A 16,359-nucleotide genomic window follows, 5' to 3' on the forward strand; every position below is an offset into this window, starting at 1 on the left:
GATGGAACTTATGAGCCTGCTGTTCAGAATAATATTGCTTAAGGCTTCCACAGCGTCCTGTATATCGGGATAGGACCAGATACCAAGCGATTTCTTTACAGATGAGGAACGCCTGAGATGTCATGACAAAAACAAAATGTCTCGCGGTGTTTGTTATAAGTGTGGACAATTGGTGAGGATTTGTTTTACGGAAGCTTCAGGGGAAGGGCGGTGCCCAATGTACGCAGTCTGAAGAGGGTATTTTCCGTAATATATGCAGAAAACAGGGCGCGTACGGCATTCCGAGACGTAGACAATGCAAGAGTGCGTTGTAACGCTTGCTCTCACTTGAGGCTTGGTGAGAAGCGTGGGAACGTGTGTTGTACAAGAAAGGCGATTTTTTCTGCTGATCGAATTGCGCGGCCAATGATAATTTTTGCTTTAGCCTGTGAAGTCCCGTTCTGGTGTCGGATGCAACCAAATGGCTATTCGTGTGAGTTCGTGACTGTATGCGTCGCAGCCACTATTGTGTCCGCTATTTCAATCTACCAGTTATGGAAATGTGGATGCCGCGGAGTGGGCGACCGCTGTCGGTCAAGTCGAGTCACGAGGACCGAGTCAATAAAATTTTCCAACTCCCCTCCTTCACCTACGCTGCGCATCGATGACATTTCCGACCCCTCTGGACTGGTCTTGGCACATAAAGAAATGGTAAGTGACCCTAATCTTTCACTAAGGTGTCTATAGTGGCACTCGCACCTCGGCGTTGGTGTTCCTTAGGTTAAGCGAACGAACGTCTTTCCCCTGGCAGGATATGCGGGCGGGGATCGATGGTGGGCGAGGAAGCACAGTGCGCGCAACCTAGCGGGGCGTAGCCCCCTAGCGAATGACGTACGAAACGCACCTTACGTGCCATCTCCGGTGCTGACGTCAGAGCACGCAACGAGAGCGCGCGCGAAGCTGTTGCGAGCGATCGAGCAGGCGAGCGCCGGCAGAAGCGAAGCGAGAGAGGAGGAAGTGACGTCACATGCGCTCTGCTAGGCAGGTGTTCGGTCTATGCCAGGCAACTATTTTCCATTAATTAGCCGGTTAAATATCATGCCACATTCTTGTGTCTGACGTCATTAGTGACGTCGTTACTTGCGCTTTCTACTGCCGCGTTTCCAAGAATTTCGCTAAGGTGCTCACGTGGCGAGTCTCTAAAGTCTGTGATTCTGTGCTTTGGTGCGTGGCAATAGTGATTTCTAATAATTCTAATTATTCCAGACACATCAATAGCTCTACTTGTAATTAAACTTACATCTGACATCATGTCTACAGGGTGTCTTTCTTAGCTGCACCACATATTTAAACTTAAACAAATATCAAGCACTGTAACGTTATGTTTACCATTTGAGTGTATGAATTGGCAGCCTCAGGTACAGAGCAATTTCCGCAATTACTTGCATAATAAGCGAAGTTACGGTAATTAAATTTCTAATTATCAACAATAGGTGACTACAGCAAACTAGTACTTTTGGGCCCGTCCTCGACACCACCTGTACCAACGATTAAATTTTGAATAGCAGATTTCATATGGGAGCTACGCGAACAATTAGTGCCCCTTGGCAGGCTCCTGGAAACCGAAACTGGCTGGAAAAAGAGCGTCTGTGTCGTCGGTGACGTGTACACACTCATTATGCATGAATAGACCGAACAAAAGAAGAATGATTATTTATGGTTCGGCGCCTTTTCACTTGGGCTTTTGGACAAACCACTTCACCTGTCTGTAACGCGACGTCATAGAACCGCGAAAACTCACCGCTTCTAAGTGAGGTGTAGGCATAACGATGCATTAATAAGCCGAACAAAATGAATTTTATTGTGAAGAACAGGAGACTGCCGCGCCCCGAAAGGAATAGAAGAATCTACCCGACGATCGCTCAGGCACTTGCTATTCGCATCTGCTGGAAAGCATAGATTTATTTGCGAATATTAAACTTCTTGCGTGGCAGTATAACGTTATTGAGCCTTTACGGCGAGTATAGCACATCACTTTGCCAACTCTTCTGTGATAAGAACCCGTTTTAGTGGCATGATTAACATTTCCCCGCACGCCGCCGCGATTTTCGACCAGCTACGGCAAGCCGAGTAAGGGAAGAGGACCAATCGCAGACGCGGTGACCACCTTCCTCTTCCGATTATCTATTTTCACTGCTTTGGATCCCCACTATCGGAGCCCTCTCCACTAGCGCGGGTTCCTCGCCTATCGTCAGCCAATTAAATGTACGAAATGTTATTCGTTTTGAAAGCAAAGAAATGTGACCTCCTCTAAACGAGGACAGTGTTTGATTGGGCTGTTCAGACAACGCAGCGGGTCACCGCCCGATGCTTTCGTTGGCAGTTACGCAAATTTGTCGTCAGGCGTTTGGAATAAAAACATATTGGAATAGTTTTATGCTACAGGGCACCTCCTACTGCACCATCATTCAGCAGAGGTACGTGTCTGCTCTCTATCCGTCTGTTTAAAAGGTTACGCTCTTTTTCAGTCATGTATTTATTTCTGATACCTCAAAGGCCCCCGAAGGGCTTTAACATGAGGAGTGGGCGTGGATATGTTAACATAAGTGAGTTCTTCGATGATGCGTCTAAAATGAAGAGGGTTCTCATGAAAAACAGTTGAAGCGGAAAGGTCAGTCCAGTCGCTTGAGGTATACGAACAAGAAATGATCTATGAGCGGTGATTCGGGCTAGAGGAGGATACACGGCCTTGTTATGGTTAGTGCGGTTGGAACGCTAGTAAGCTAGCGAAATGCTGGAGGTCCGGGGAGATGCGTAGAAGAACTTGGGGAATAGCGAGAGACGGGCAACCTTTCGGCGGTAGGTTAGCTCGTGACTTAAGTTCTGTAGTTCTGGAAGTGAAGGAATATTCAGAAAAAATACAGTAAAGCATGCTCCGCGACTTGAACTCCTTCTATCATGTTAATATGATTAGTTGGTAAGGGTCTCATATAGCACATGCGTATTCGACGTTATGTCTGATCAAAGCACAATATGCTAGATGTTTGACACTGGCGGGAGGAAGACGGAGGTTCATTAATCATTAGGTTCATTGGCATCGTTAATTATATGATTATTGTGCGTGAACCATGACATATCGGAACGAAAACTGATACGGAGGAAATAGGGGAACCATTGATTCATATGCACTGATGGCAGCGGAGGGCCTGTGGTGGAAAGATAAGTGGGTGACTTGTTACTATTGAAGCTGACTACCCATTTTTTGCACGAAATTTCGATGAAGAAAATATTAGTTCGAAGCTCTAGTACGTGGTCATTATTGTTAATTCGCCGATAGAGCATGCAATCATAAGCAAAAATAATAAGCGTATTTATGAGGATAGCTTAGTTTGTAGGTCGTTAATATATACAAGGAAAAGCCGGGGGCCAATTAAAATTCCCTTTGGAACACCAGAATCTACGGGGGAAATGGCTGAAGACTTAATCATAGAAAAATTGTTGTCGGTTGGTTAGAGAGCTACGTATCAGCTCAATTGCACGGGCGTTAAGATTTAGTAAATAAGTTTTTCAATAATCGGCTGTGAAGTACTCTATCGAAAGCCTTCTCAAGCCAAGGAACAACGCATCAACGGCAGTGTTAGTGTCAAGACTAGAACTGATTTCGTTAATTAAGAGTGTAAGTTGGGTGTCGCACGAGACACCTTTTTGAAAACCACGCTGGCTAGGGTGAAAAAAAAAGTTACGGATAGGACGAAATTTACAATTTGAGAATAAACAACAAATTTCATCAGTTTGGAACAAACACTTGTCAGGGATATTGGACCGAAATCTTTAGGTAACAATGGGTTACCCTTTTTCCGAACTGGAATTACCTTGGCCACTTTCCAAATCAATGGGACCACTTCAGAGGATAGGGACTGCTGAAATATTTACGTCAAAATAGTGCTTCTAACGTGCTTAGTCCTTTAATATTTTCGTGTTTATGCCATCGACCCGAGCGGATGATGTTAGTGTTTGAGAATTGATAATTTAGAAATGCCAGGAGCATCGAACGCTATTTCTGGCATCAGTGGATGATGCATAGGGGCAGGGAAGCAAAGTGTCAGATGGTTCGAGGGTAAATACTGAACAGAAAGCGGTATTAAGTACATGCGCGACGGCCTGCGCAGGAGTTTGACAACCTTGCTCGTCACGCAACAATAAGGTGTTAAATGGGTTGGGCTTCATAGAATTCCAGAACTACTTTGGGTTACTTCGCATCACATCAGGTAAAGTTGAAGTAAAAATTATATTTGAGCATCAGCACTGAGTTAAAGGAAGAGCTTTCCGATGTCGCGACAAGCTTCCCAAGCACGTGTTTTTTCCAGGAGTTCTGCGTGCCGGAATTGACGTTTCATTTTGTTCATAAGTCGTTTCAATGTTATAATAAACCACAGGCAATGAGATCGTTTTGGCATGTTTACGGTAGGAATATGTTCTTCGATTAGGTCGTGTACCTTCTGCTTAAAAAGACGCCAGTCAGTTTCAACATCGCGTTCAGGAAAATCAAGCAAGAACCAGTCAGAAAAGGTAGAAAGCTCGTCATTGATAGCTTCCTAATTTCCTTTGTTGTAAAGCGTTAGTGTCTTCATTTCCTTTTTAGTAGCATAATATTAAATGAAGCATGCATTACAACATGGTCGCTTGAGCCAGTAAGGCATGAAAGGGACAATAAAATATCAGGGTTCGATGTAAGTAGAAGGTCAATGATGTTTGACGAATCTTCTGTCACTGTTGCAGGCGCTCAAACAAGTTTCATTAGTCCAAATATGAGGCACCTGTCAGCGAAATAAGCTTCCTCATCAGACTTGGACAACGTTAGTGCCAGATCAGTGCAGAAAATATTAGGAAAGTTGAAATCCCCCGTAATATTGATTTGAGAGTAAGAGAGGTGAGAGTAAGAAAGTGTGTTCAGAACATAGTGAAGTTTTTCGACGAAATGTGCACCTACGTCGGTATCCCGGCAGACCACACCGACAGGTGTGGGAGGCTGGTGTTCACCGCACGATACAAGTAATACCTCAATGGTGACTGAATATTAATAAAGCAGTGTAAATCCATGTGGGTAGCTATGAACACGCCCCCACCGCGCCTGCCTTTGCAGTCCCCGCGGAATATGTCGAACTCGGGAAAATAATACGACAGTTCAATATCAGAAACTGTTGAGTTTAGCCACGTTTCGATGAGAGCAAGTTTACATTTAGTGGATTCAATAATACTTCTAACTTGGTAGCGCTTGGGTACGATGGTCCTGCCGTTTGTATAGATGACGCAAATAGGGGTAGAGTTTAATTGGGCGCAGGCAGGATGACAGGTCGGTGGTGGCTATCACGAAGAAGTGACTTTTTGTGAGCAGTTATCGTACACATATATGACTTTATAGATAAGGAATTTGTTGTGACGTAGTCTAAATGGCTTGCCCTGAACGCTTGCGAATTCGGATAGCTATTTCTGCGCAAGGCGTGTGTTGGGTGAATAGGTTTCGCTAACGCGGAAGTTCGTTCCTATAGGTTTCCCGCGTTTGGCAAACCGTGCTATTTCTCTTTGAATTGCGAAAAACTAACGATTATAGGCCTGTCCGCGCTAGGTTTGGGCCGGCCTAGGCGATGTGCTCTTCCAGTTTCTTTATGTTCGATGGATACGTTCATGTATTCCTGACAAACGCTCATTACTAACTTTGCGGATTCTGCCCACGACTCAGTGATCTTTTAGGCCGAAGAACAACAGATTTGGTCGGCGAGCTCGGTCTTCCATATCGTCTATCCTGGCCGCAAGCGAAGAGATTAGGTGTGAATTTTGCGACGCTAGCGCATGCACGTTTCCTGTTCTGCTATGGAGCGGAATGAGAGTAGAGCAATCGGATTATATTTTGGTTAGCCTTTATTTGATGACATCTAAGGCTTTGTCGTTTCGGCTTAGCTTGTTATGTATAGGTTTTAATTCGTTCAAAAGTGTCGCCTGAGTGGCCTGCGGTTCGTGTAGGGAGGTTAAGATTTCTCGTGATGATTCGGCTGGTTGAGGGTTAGATCAAGCAGAAGCACCAGGGTTCTGCTCAATATTTCCCGCGTGAAGCAAGAGCTGAAGGAGTACAGATGCACAGTCGCATAATATAGGAGTACAACAACTGGGGCTTCGCAGCACTAACAATGCCATGAACGAATACGTTGCGCGTACAGCGAGTAAGATTTGTTTACCTGTAATCGAAACAGGTGATGCGGGTAAGTGCTGGCCGTCGCTGGTGTGCTGCCAAGGTTGACATCTGGCCTTTTAAACAACCACAATGATGTAAAGGTCGCGTCAGCGGCGTGTGCCGAGGTTAGCGTACCGGAGATGAGATACGGCGGATAGGGTGAGAGTAATTAGCAGCATTGGCGGTGTGGAAGGCGATGGTCACCGGGAGCTTCCTAGGTTTTAAGAGAAGTGACAGGCGAGTCTATTAACTGCAGCTTCCCAGCGAAGGAGTACCGTGGCGTTAACGGAAGCAGAGGTCAGACAGGAAACACTCGTCAGAAGACAGGCCAAGGGGATGCTCTGTAACAGCAACAGGTGATGCGGGTAAGTGCCGGCCATCGCTGGTGTGCTGCCAGGACCACTCATGTGCGCGCGGTATAATCTATAATCTCTCTCTGCATTACTCGGGCACGCATACACGAAAGTTTGCTCAGCTCCATGCAGGGTCCTGGGCTGGAGGTGGTGGTGGTAATTCGGATGCGGAATGCAGAAACACCAGGCTGCCTCCTTCGCAAGGGCGATATACTACTGAAACGAAGTTAGCCGTACCGCACCGAAACGCCCAGTCTTGGGGGAGCGCAAACCCATTAGCAAAAGACATGAAGCCACACCTCTAGCTGTTACTTCGCCTGCACAGGTTTATTACCATGTTGAAGCCGCGCTGACTACTCTGGCGCTCCGCGAGCGCCATAGGTCAACGAGTTCACACGGCGGGTCTGTTAGTACGGCTACGGAAGAAGACGTGTATTCTGTAAAGTAGGCGAGTTTCAAGCCGTCTGGAAGCAGGACGGGTTCTGTTGAGTAGTTGGCCGTCCACAGGCCAGCACGTCCGTTGCCGATTGATGCCACACAATGAAGGACAGAAACGTTCTTCTTCATACAATTTAGATGCACTGGCTCTACGGAGGCATCGAAACTGTCTGGCACTTCACCGCGACACACAACCGGCACGCACACAGAGGTGGACGCAGGCACAAGAGTATCTGCAGATACACAAAGTTCACCTTGACTGCAAGTCTCCTCTAAGAGCCCGGACGAAACATGGCCATCTACGCAAACTTCCCCCGTGCGACAATCGACGGTCGCACCACACTGCCGCAAAAATAGATGCCCAAAATCAATTCGTGCGTTGATCGGGGAATAACTACAAACTCCGTCGCGAAAACTCCACCAGCCAAGGATACTTCAGCAGTGCACACACAAACAGGGCGCAACGACTCGCCGCTCACTCCACAAAACGTTGCAGGCTGGTCCCACCGAAATACAACTTTACGCCCCAACCGACCTTTAAAACCGAGACTCATTACGGATACAGTTGTTTCGGTATCCAGTAAAGCCATTGTAGAAACACCATCAACAAGTACATGCACTTTATTCTTAATAATAGCAACTGCACGGGGCATTTCTGTCGATAGCACGTGTCGACCGACCGCACCCCCATCGGCCGCGCTAGCTAGTTTTCCGGTTGTGAAGGCGAGGCGGAGCGGCGCACTGGCGAGGGAGATTGACGTAAATTGACGTCAAGGGACGCCAGCTGACCAAGAGGTTGTGTACGGCTGTTATCCTCATAGGAAGTGTGGTCCTTGCTGAAGACCCGGATCGACCATTCCACGTTATTGGGCGATGATTGCAAAACTGGCTATGTGGCCTGCGACACCGCATTGGAAACACACCGGCAGATGTCGCAAATTTCGATGTTCCTCCATGTAGTCACGCATGTTGCTGTCGACTGCATAGCCACCAGGTAGGTCACATTCAACATGGCAAGGCATCAGCCACCGGGAGGCGTGCGTGCGGCGAGGGCGTTGGTGCGTATTTACAATGGCTAGTAGGTACAGCGGAGCGTGGCACTAGCACAGACGCCGGAAGTTTGCGCGTATGCGCGGGTAAGAGCGGGAGCGAGACAGGAAATGAGGGGACCTTTGCTGCTTGGAATATATGACTCTGCCTAGGCACTACGGTGAGGTTTCTTAGAGCGTGTTGTATGCGTTTGTCCCTAGGCGTCACGGCAGAAGTCGCGGGGCAAGGTAGTGCGTAACTTAGTTTCGCAAGTTGGCGGCTGGATGTAACTGTAATCAATCGTGTTTTTTTTATTGTTTGAAAGAACGTGTCATTACTTCGCATTATTGGCGGCGCCTCTAGGACGCTAAAGCGGCTACGGGAACACCAAAGCTAGAACCCGGACTGGCCTCTGGGTTGGGCCTCGCAGAGCCCTGAGCATGCCAGGGATGGCGGATCGGATGTCCGCTGTCGCGGACAGACAATTTTTTATTCGAACACAACCTGGCACGTTTCGACCTCCGCGGCCCCAACCCACGGGCCACCCTGCTTCCAGGTTTGATCCCCCCGCCAACTCTTGCGCGCACCATAGATCCTGCGCTGCTTCTTTATCATAACCTCAGGTGATCTTCTGAGGCCTCCGTTTGCCGGTTACATGTGCCCTTCTCGAGCAGTGCTTGTGAAAAATCCAATCTATCGTCGCGACGAGAAAAGCGACCCACGACTTATAGAACACCAGTCAGAACCTTGCCCCTTCGGACACAGCGATCACCAAATGCGGCGTCCGTGCCCTGCCTGACCACGCGGGCAGCCAGCGGCGGAGCGCTCCGCAATGACGGCATGTCTAGGGTACAAACGCATGCAACACGCGCTAAGAAATCTCCTTCGTTGTGCCTAGACAGAATCCCACATTCAAAGAGCAAATGCCCCCACATTTTTTCTCTCGCACCCGCTCATACTAAGGCCTGCACAGAAACGTCTAGCGCGGCGGAAAACGCGCCGCCTCGCTGTAGCTACTAGCAATTGTAAAGACTTGGCGTTGATCATAGTCCTGATCTGATAGCTCATGGTTCCTCTCGTTTGTGGGGTAGACCTATACTCAACGGTCGCTGAGTAAACCATCGGTTGCTATGCGGTCGAAATGGCGGGGTTTCTCATCTCGTGTGGTTAGTACGCACCGGTGATGCCGGGTGTGCAACGGTACATCTCTTCCCGATGGAGCAACACTTCGCGAACAATCTGCCGTATTGTTGATGGAAGGTCAACACACGAGCTCGGATCTACACTTGCCACCACTGCAACATTAGCCAGGCGACCGAACTTCGGTATTATCCGTCGCATCTTCAGCGTCTCAAACGCCCTGCAGCGGTGAATGGCGTCAGACACGGAATACAAGCTTTCCTTGCCGATCAAAAAATTGTAGACGTCTTCGGCTACTCATCTCAACAAATGTCCAACATTGTAATCTTCAGACATTTGAGAGTTGACTATTCTACATCGTTTCAGCAGTTCTTCAACATAAGTCGTGCAGGTCTCGTCGGGAATCTGAGCTCTTTGCGAAAGTGTCTGTTCAGCGCGTTTCTTTTTTTGCACTACAGTCTCCAAAACACGCTCTGAGCCCCTCGACGAAAAGCTCCCATGAAGTGAGTGTGTCTTCGTGATTCTCATACCGGACGAGCGCTATGTCGGTAAGGGAAAACACAACATTGGACAACTGTGCGGTCGATTTCCGACCGTTAGACCGGCTCACCCTTCGGTTGTTTGAATGATTGAATGAATGAATGGTTTATTTCATCATCAGTTCAAGCATACATATCCAGTGGTACAGCGGGAAGGGGTGGCGAAGAGGCAACTGAATGCCTGGAAATGGGCCAGTCCCCGCCCAGACCAGTTACACGTAAAGTAACAGTAACAGTTACAGTAACAGTTACAGTAACACGTAAATACCAAAGAAAGTGAATTGGATTACGGCGCCGCGGTAGCTCAATTCCTAGAGCATCGCACGCGCAATGCGAGAACGTGGCATCGTTTCCAATCTCCACCAAGTTGTTTTTTCATTCACTTCCAATTCCACTAACTTGTCATTTCTTTAATTCATTTAGTAAGTACAAGTAATATCCCCTTGTATTGCCCTTGGTGTCTTTGTTTTTTGGCTTCTTTTCATAAGGTTAATAAAAATAGGGCCCATTGATTAGCCTGCTTTTTCTGGGTCATTTATGTGTGCATGTGTGTGTGTGTGTATGTGTGTGTGTGTGCGTGTGCGTGCGTGTGTGTGTGTGTGTGTGCGTGTGCGTGCGTGTGTGTGTGTGTTGTGTGTGTGTGTGTGCGTGTGTGTGTGTGTGTGTGTGTGTGTGTGTGTGTGTGGGCGTGTGCGTGCGTGTGCGCGTGTGTGGCAATTCGCTCCCTGGAGAGGGATGACCTTTGTCAAATATGTTCCTGAACATATGTTCCATTGCACTGTGGCGAGCGCATTTTAAATAATGGATGCGGGACCTCAAAGAGGCGCGACGTAATGCCAACGCATTTCTCTCGCATTGAGAGCTAAATCTTAACTGCATTTTGGCTTTAATTATGAGATCCTTTAATCACAAATTTACCTGACTGCGTATGCTGCTCTACTACTTATTTCGGCTGCTTCCTGATCTTGATGGAAAGATTGGCATTCTACCATGCGCTGTATTTTTTAAATAATACAGAAACTAATACACATTACGCCCTAATCAAACGTATGGCCACAGTGGCGTCGCCTAGCGTCTAATTGCCGCAACTGCTCTCATGAGCGCGCGTACCCAGGCACATACATCTCAAGCTTCTGCACTGACATTCGTGTAGAAGCGGCCTCAATCCACCGAGTGCATTAAGGAGAACGAGCGCATTCTAAGTAAATTTAACGACCGACAGGTACTTCCGGTGTGCTTTAACGGAGCACGCTCTACGCGCTCCAGCCTCTGAGATGGTGCGCGGAGAGCTCGTGCCTGCTTTGACTTCCGGCAAGATGACGCCGTTTCCGCCCTCTTTTCACTTTCATCCTTTCAAGCAGTGATGCCAACTCTAGGAAATTATCCCTAGATCTAGGCTTGTGGGAACCAGGTTATAGGCATTAGGTGTGCGTGTGGAGATACTAGCAATTTTAAAATAAGTGCTTATAGGTGTTGACAGGTTTCCAAATGCCGAATCTACACAGCTCTGACTGTATTTTGAGACCATTAGTGCATTTCAATTCGTATTATTCAGGGGCGTAGCCAGGGGGGGGGGCTTATGGGGCTTCAGCCCCCCCCGAAATTTTTTCGTGCTGTCCACGTACCGCCGACCAAAGCGGCCCCCGGCGCCGGAAATCACTCTGGATTTTGTCTAGAATGTTTTTTTGACGCTCGAAAAGACATATAACCGCGAAGATTGCGAACTCGGGCTGGATTTCGTGGCAACGCCCATACACCGGCAGTCACATAACGCCAAGCAGTCCCATCCGAGAACAATGTTTCAAGGGTGCTTTGATCGTGAGCGGGCTCGCCGCGGCATCTCACTGAGGCCACGGAATCTATGGAGCGCATGGATATCAATTGCGAAACTTTATGGGTGTAAATCTCATAAGCTCTTGATGTGAAACGTGCATTGACATTTTCAAAGTTGTGCTTTAAATTTTCAATTGCGGAACTTTGTGGGTTTAATGTTGTCATAAACATTTGACGCCAAAGGTCCATTGACTTTTCTAAAGTCTTACATCGGAACATACAACGAGACAAGCCAAATCAACACACTAGCAGACGAGTTGACAAAGCACGCAGCGAGGTCCAATGAGACGATGTGTTGGGGTGGTTCATTTGTGCCGTCATGTCACATAAAAAAAAATATTAACACTTTTTTAACCTACGCCAGAACAACCATGTCAAGACACTAACTACGCCAAAGTAACTACGTTCTTATTTATTTTTTCTACTTTGACTTTTATTCGCCGAGAACACATTGAGCCTCTTCAATTTTTTTTTGTTCTCGTTACCCTACCCGCGGGCTGCCAGAGCGAGCCAGAGCGCATATGTTTTTCTCGTATGGCCCCGACCACTACGCAGCGCACTTCGGTGGGCGTTCGGTTTGCTCTGGCCGAGTGGATTTTCACCTGACAGAGTTTTGGAACCTTTCTGGCTAGCAGACGAGAAAAAAAAAACAATGGTCGCTCGCCGCCATCACTATGGGCACTCGAAGGATTGCACCGCGTTCCTTGAGCGGAACCTTTCCGGAAAGTCTTGTTTCGCCGGTGTAGGATGCTGAGCAATATGCGTATGGTTCTCAGTGGGCCAATCGTCTCATGTTTTCTTCGGTATTAATTCTGTAGCCCCATTAGGTGCCCGATGTAGGCATTCGATTCTGGCCAACATACTTTCCTATGCGTTTTTTTTTTCATTTCGGTGCCTCCGCCCCACAGAAAAAAAATACATTGTTGCGGCGCAGCGAATTGTCGCATGGTGAAAGTTCGATTTTGATACTTCTTCTGCGGAAAGTTATGGCCGACGGGACGCTTCAGTTGCCGGATACGTTTATTATATTATTGCGAAAGCAATTATATGGACACTCCAGGCGCATTCCTGCCGTCGCCGTCGCCCTCATGTTTCGTATAAAGTCCAAGGGTGATAAAGTCGTGATCACGCGCTGCATGCTGTATGTGCGAGTGAAAGCGTAGGGGGGGGGGGGAGGTGGAATGGGTGAGCCGACGATGGTGGCTCAGTCTTGAGTGCGCAAAGGAGAAAAGCGGGGAGTAAGCGCGCCGCCTTCCGTCGCGCGCAATACATCGGGGGGAGTGGATGGAATGGGGGCGGAATCTAGGATTCTGTGAATCTATGATTGTGCAACATGTTTATTTGCCTTGTTTGACGCATTACATACAGTTACTTTTTCTTACATACATAGACTGATTGGAGACTTATACGTATACTTAAATATCTTGTTGCGATGTTTTGTGTATACATGCAGCGAACTATGTTTCCAGTGACACTTTTTTGTCCTTTATCAAGCCGTATTTTCACATTTGTCTATCCCATTGTATCTTTGCATTTCTAATGTACGAGGGCGAGTCAAATTAAAGTGCGCCTACCCTAACCGCGCAATAATGGTTCGGTTCATTATCTGCGAGGCATGCGCGTAGGAGAACGGCATCTCTCATTTACAAAAGTGACACGCAGGTGTGAAGATAAATGTTCTTTAATGCTCTCATACACTGGGTTGAATATGGTTGCGTCACATAATGGACACTTCAAAAGTTGAACAGCTCGGTGTCGCGAAGTTTTTGACAGCTAAAGGTGTTTCCGAAACAGAAATTAATCGCCGTATGGCTGCCGTTTACGTTGAACACGGCATTTCATTGACCACTGTGAACCGTTGGAGCAAACGGTTTAAAGGACGTTGTAAAGACATTCAAAGACCGGGCCAAAACCATCGTGCAATGACCCCCCACACAATTTCAAAGGTTCATGAGCTGATGAAACAAGAACGGAGGATAAGCATCGATGGCTGGCAGACCGTCTGAACATCAGTCACGGTTCGGTTCATGCCTTAATTCATGAGCTTCTCGGTTATCGGCTCTTTGGTGCGCAATGGATCCCCAAGATTTTGATCCATAGCGAGAAGACGGAGAAGTTTCGCGCTGCCTTGACTCATCTGATCGGGTATCACAATGAGGATGACGACTTCATGTTTGCAATTGTGATCGGGGACGAACCTTGGTGCCACTACTACGAGCCTGAAACACGACGGCAAAGCTTACAGTGGAAACATTCGAATTTACCACGCCCAAAGAACGCAAAGGCGATCATTTCCGCTGGAAAGGTGTTGTTGGCTTTTCTTTCGGTCGTCAGGGTCCATTACTGATAGAATTTGCTAAATATTGAGAGGCTATCAATTGTTTCCGATATTGTGAAATGCCACAACGGCAGTGTGTCGCAATCAAGAACGAACAACGAGGAAAATTGACGAATGGGGTCATCTTGTTCCACGACAATGCCTGTCCCCACGTCGCTTATGTGGTTAATACAAAACTGGCAAAGTTCAAGTGGGAAACGCTGCAGCATCCGCAATACAGCTCAGACCTGTCACCTTGCGACTTCTACATTTTGGGGCAACCGAAAAAACAGCTCAAGGGAACCAGATACAGACTTTTTGAAGCAGCAACCCAAGGAGTTTTATAAGACGGGAATCACGCGACTCGTTAGTCAATGGGACAAATGTCTAAATTCTCATGAAGACTACTTTTAAAAGAAGTACCCCGTTGTTGGCTCACATTCATTTGACTTGCCCTCGTATATCTTGCAGAATTCCTGTTTTTTATACGTGCCCTCTGTTGCGACTGAATTCGGTGCAATTACTCACGATACACGACCGGTGACAGCTGCTTCTGCGTAATACATTAAAACAAATTACAGCGTCGTTGAGATTTTTCACTGGCCATAGCATATATACAAGAATGTAAGCACGATTCTTGAGTGACAAAGTTTCATTAACATATTTGTCCTCAACTTGTTCAGTTCATTGCCTTTTAATTTTTCATACCAGTGGCATGCACTGCTTTCCTGGTTTCGAACTGATATAGTTCTAAAGTTCGTGTGATAATTTCTTTACTGAAATAGACAAAAATATGGCAGCATTGGTATCAGTTATTTTGGGCAATATTTTTGGCACATACGAGTATATTCTTTTATGAAAAAATACATATTTTATTGTTTTGACTGTGCGTAGCGTTCAAGAATTCGTTTGCAGCATCTTTGGCAATGACAATGCAGTTATTATTCATGGATTTGATCCCTTGACAAATTGTTTAAGAGGAAGCTTTAGCTCGGGCCCAATCCGACGCGTCCTATTCAAATACTTGTAAAACGCAGAAACCCTTTTCTTAGATAATCCTGCTAATCGCTTTTATTGAAATTCGTCGCATTTGAGAGAGAAAGTTAAATCCTAGTTCTGTTGGAAACACAACTTCGATTTAGGGCCTGAATGTTGTTTAAAATATTTGGAAAAATTCGGAAACTTGAAAATATAGAAGCACCACGTTTACAAACTAATAGCTATGCATGAATAACAGACATTGTGGTTCTGTAAACGGCATCTATTATAACAGCCAAAGCGGACAAGTTTGCTATGTCAATTTGTATCTTGCATGAATTGGTTACGTTGTGTACAAGGGTTCTGCACAAGCCGTATTTCCACAATACAAAATTTTTTTGAGATTCATGTGTAACATATCCATTTTGTCCGCTGCAATTCACAGAATTGTGATATCATTTTTCATTGTTGAATCACGTAGTTTTAAACTTGATAGTTTCGTTTTCTGAAAATTTTCGCTTTGGCCAATTTTTAATAAATAATTGACCACGAAATAAAAAATTTGAAACCAGTAGTCACGAGAATTGAACTTTTTCTTTTAAATGCAACAACAAAATTTCTGGCTACGCCACTGGCCCCATATATATATATATATATATATATATATATATATATCTATATATATATATATATATATATATATACACACACATGGGGCCAGTGGCGTAGCCCCCCCCGAACAAAATTTCTGGCTACGCCACTGGTATTATTGTTGTTCTTCGTCCTACGCTAGAATGCGCTGATTATCGCTTCTACTGAACACTCGCCTGACCGATGTCACCAACAGGAAGAATGGTTCATTAGAATATATAGATTAAGCGATTGGGTCGATGTATTGCTAGGTACATGAGGAAACGAAAGCGTAGTGATTGGTTCCCATTTAGCTTTTGTAACTTGTCGAACACTGGCGTTCACAGTACTCGACATAGAAAAGGAGTAGCAAAATAAATGTTAAAGTCATTACCATTTTCGAGAAACTCGGCAGTATTACAAATGAACAAATAAAACAGCGCACTGGAATGCACGTCGCAGGCTCTCATAAACTTCAGGACTTTTCGTGTAGGATATTGCCATAAAAGCTGCTTTGTCAAGCTGAAAACAATGCGCAAAAGCTGATTGTTAGACACTCCGCCAGCAGTTGATTCACTGCTCTGGAGAAGAGTACACAAGTAACTTGTGCATCAACCTTGTAACAGGGGATGCTGCATCAGAACATTTAGGAAAAGCTGAATGTGTCAGTACTTTACACTAGACTTGATATGGAGTGGCAATTACCAATTATTGTGCGCCCTCCTCGAAAAATTGATGGTAACAGCTGCTGGCCCCTATTCGAAGCACTTGAGTAAGGAAGCATCAATGGAAAGCTTATCAACTCAAAGTTGATTAGTAGTGACTTTGATTTACTGCTGCAGGACGTACTACAAAAAGCAGCAGATGTCAGCCAGCAATATGCACGAGCAGGAG

The sequence above is a fragment of the Dermacentor albipictus genome, chromosome 7 (genome assembly GCF_038994185.2).
Source record: "Dermacentor albipictus isolate Rhodes 1998 colony chromosome 7, USDA_Dalb.pri_finalv2, whole genome shotgun sequence".
Taxonomy (NCBI): domain Eukaryota; kingdom Metazoa; phylum Arthropoda; class Arachnida; order Ixodida; family Ixodidae; genus Dermacentor; species Dermacentor albipictus.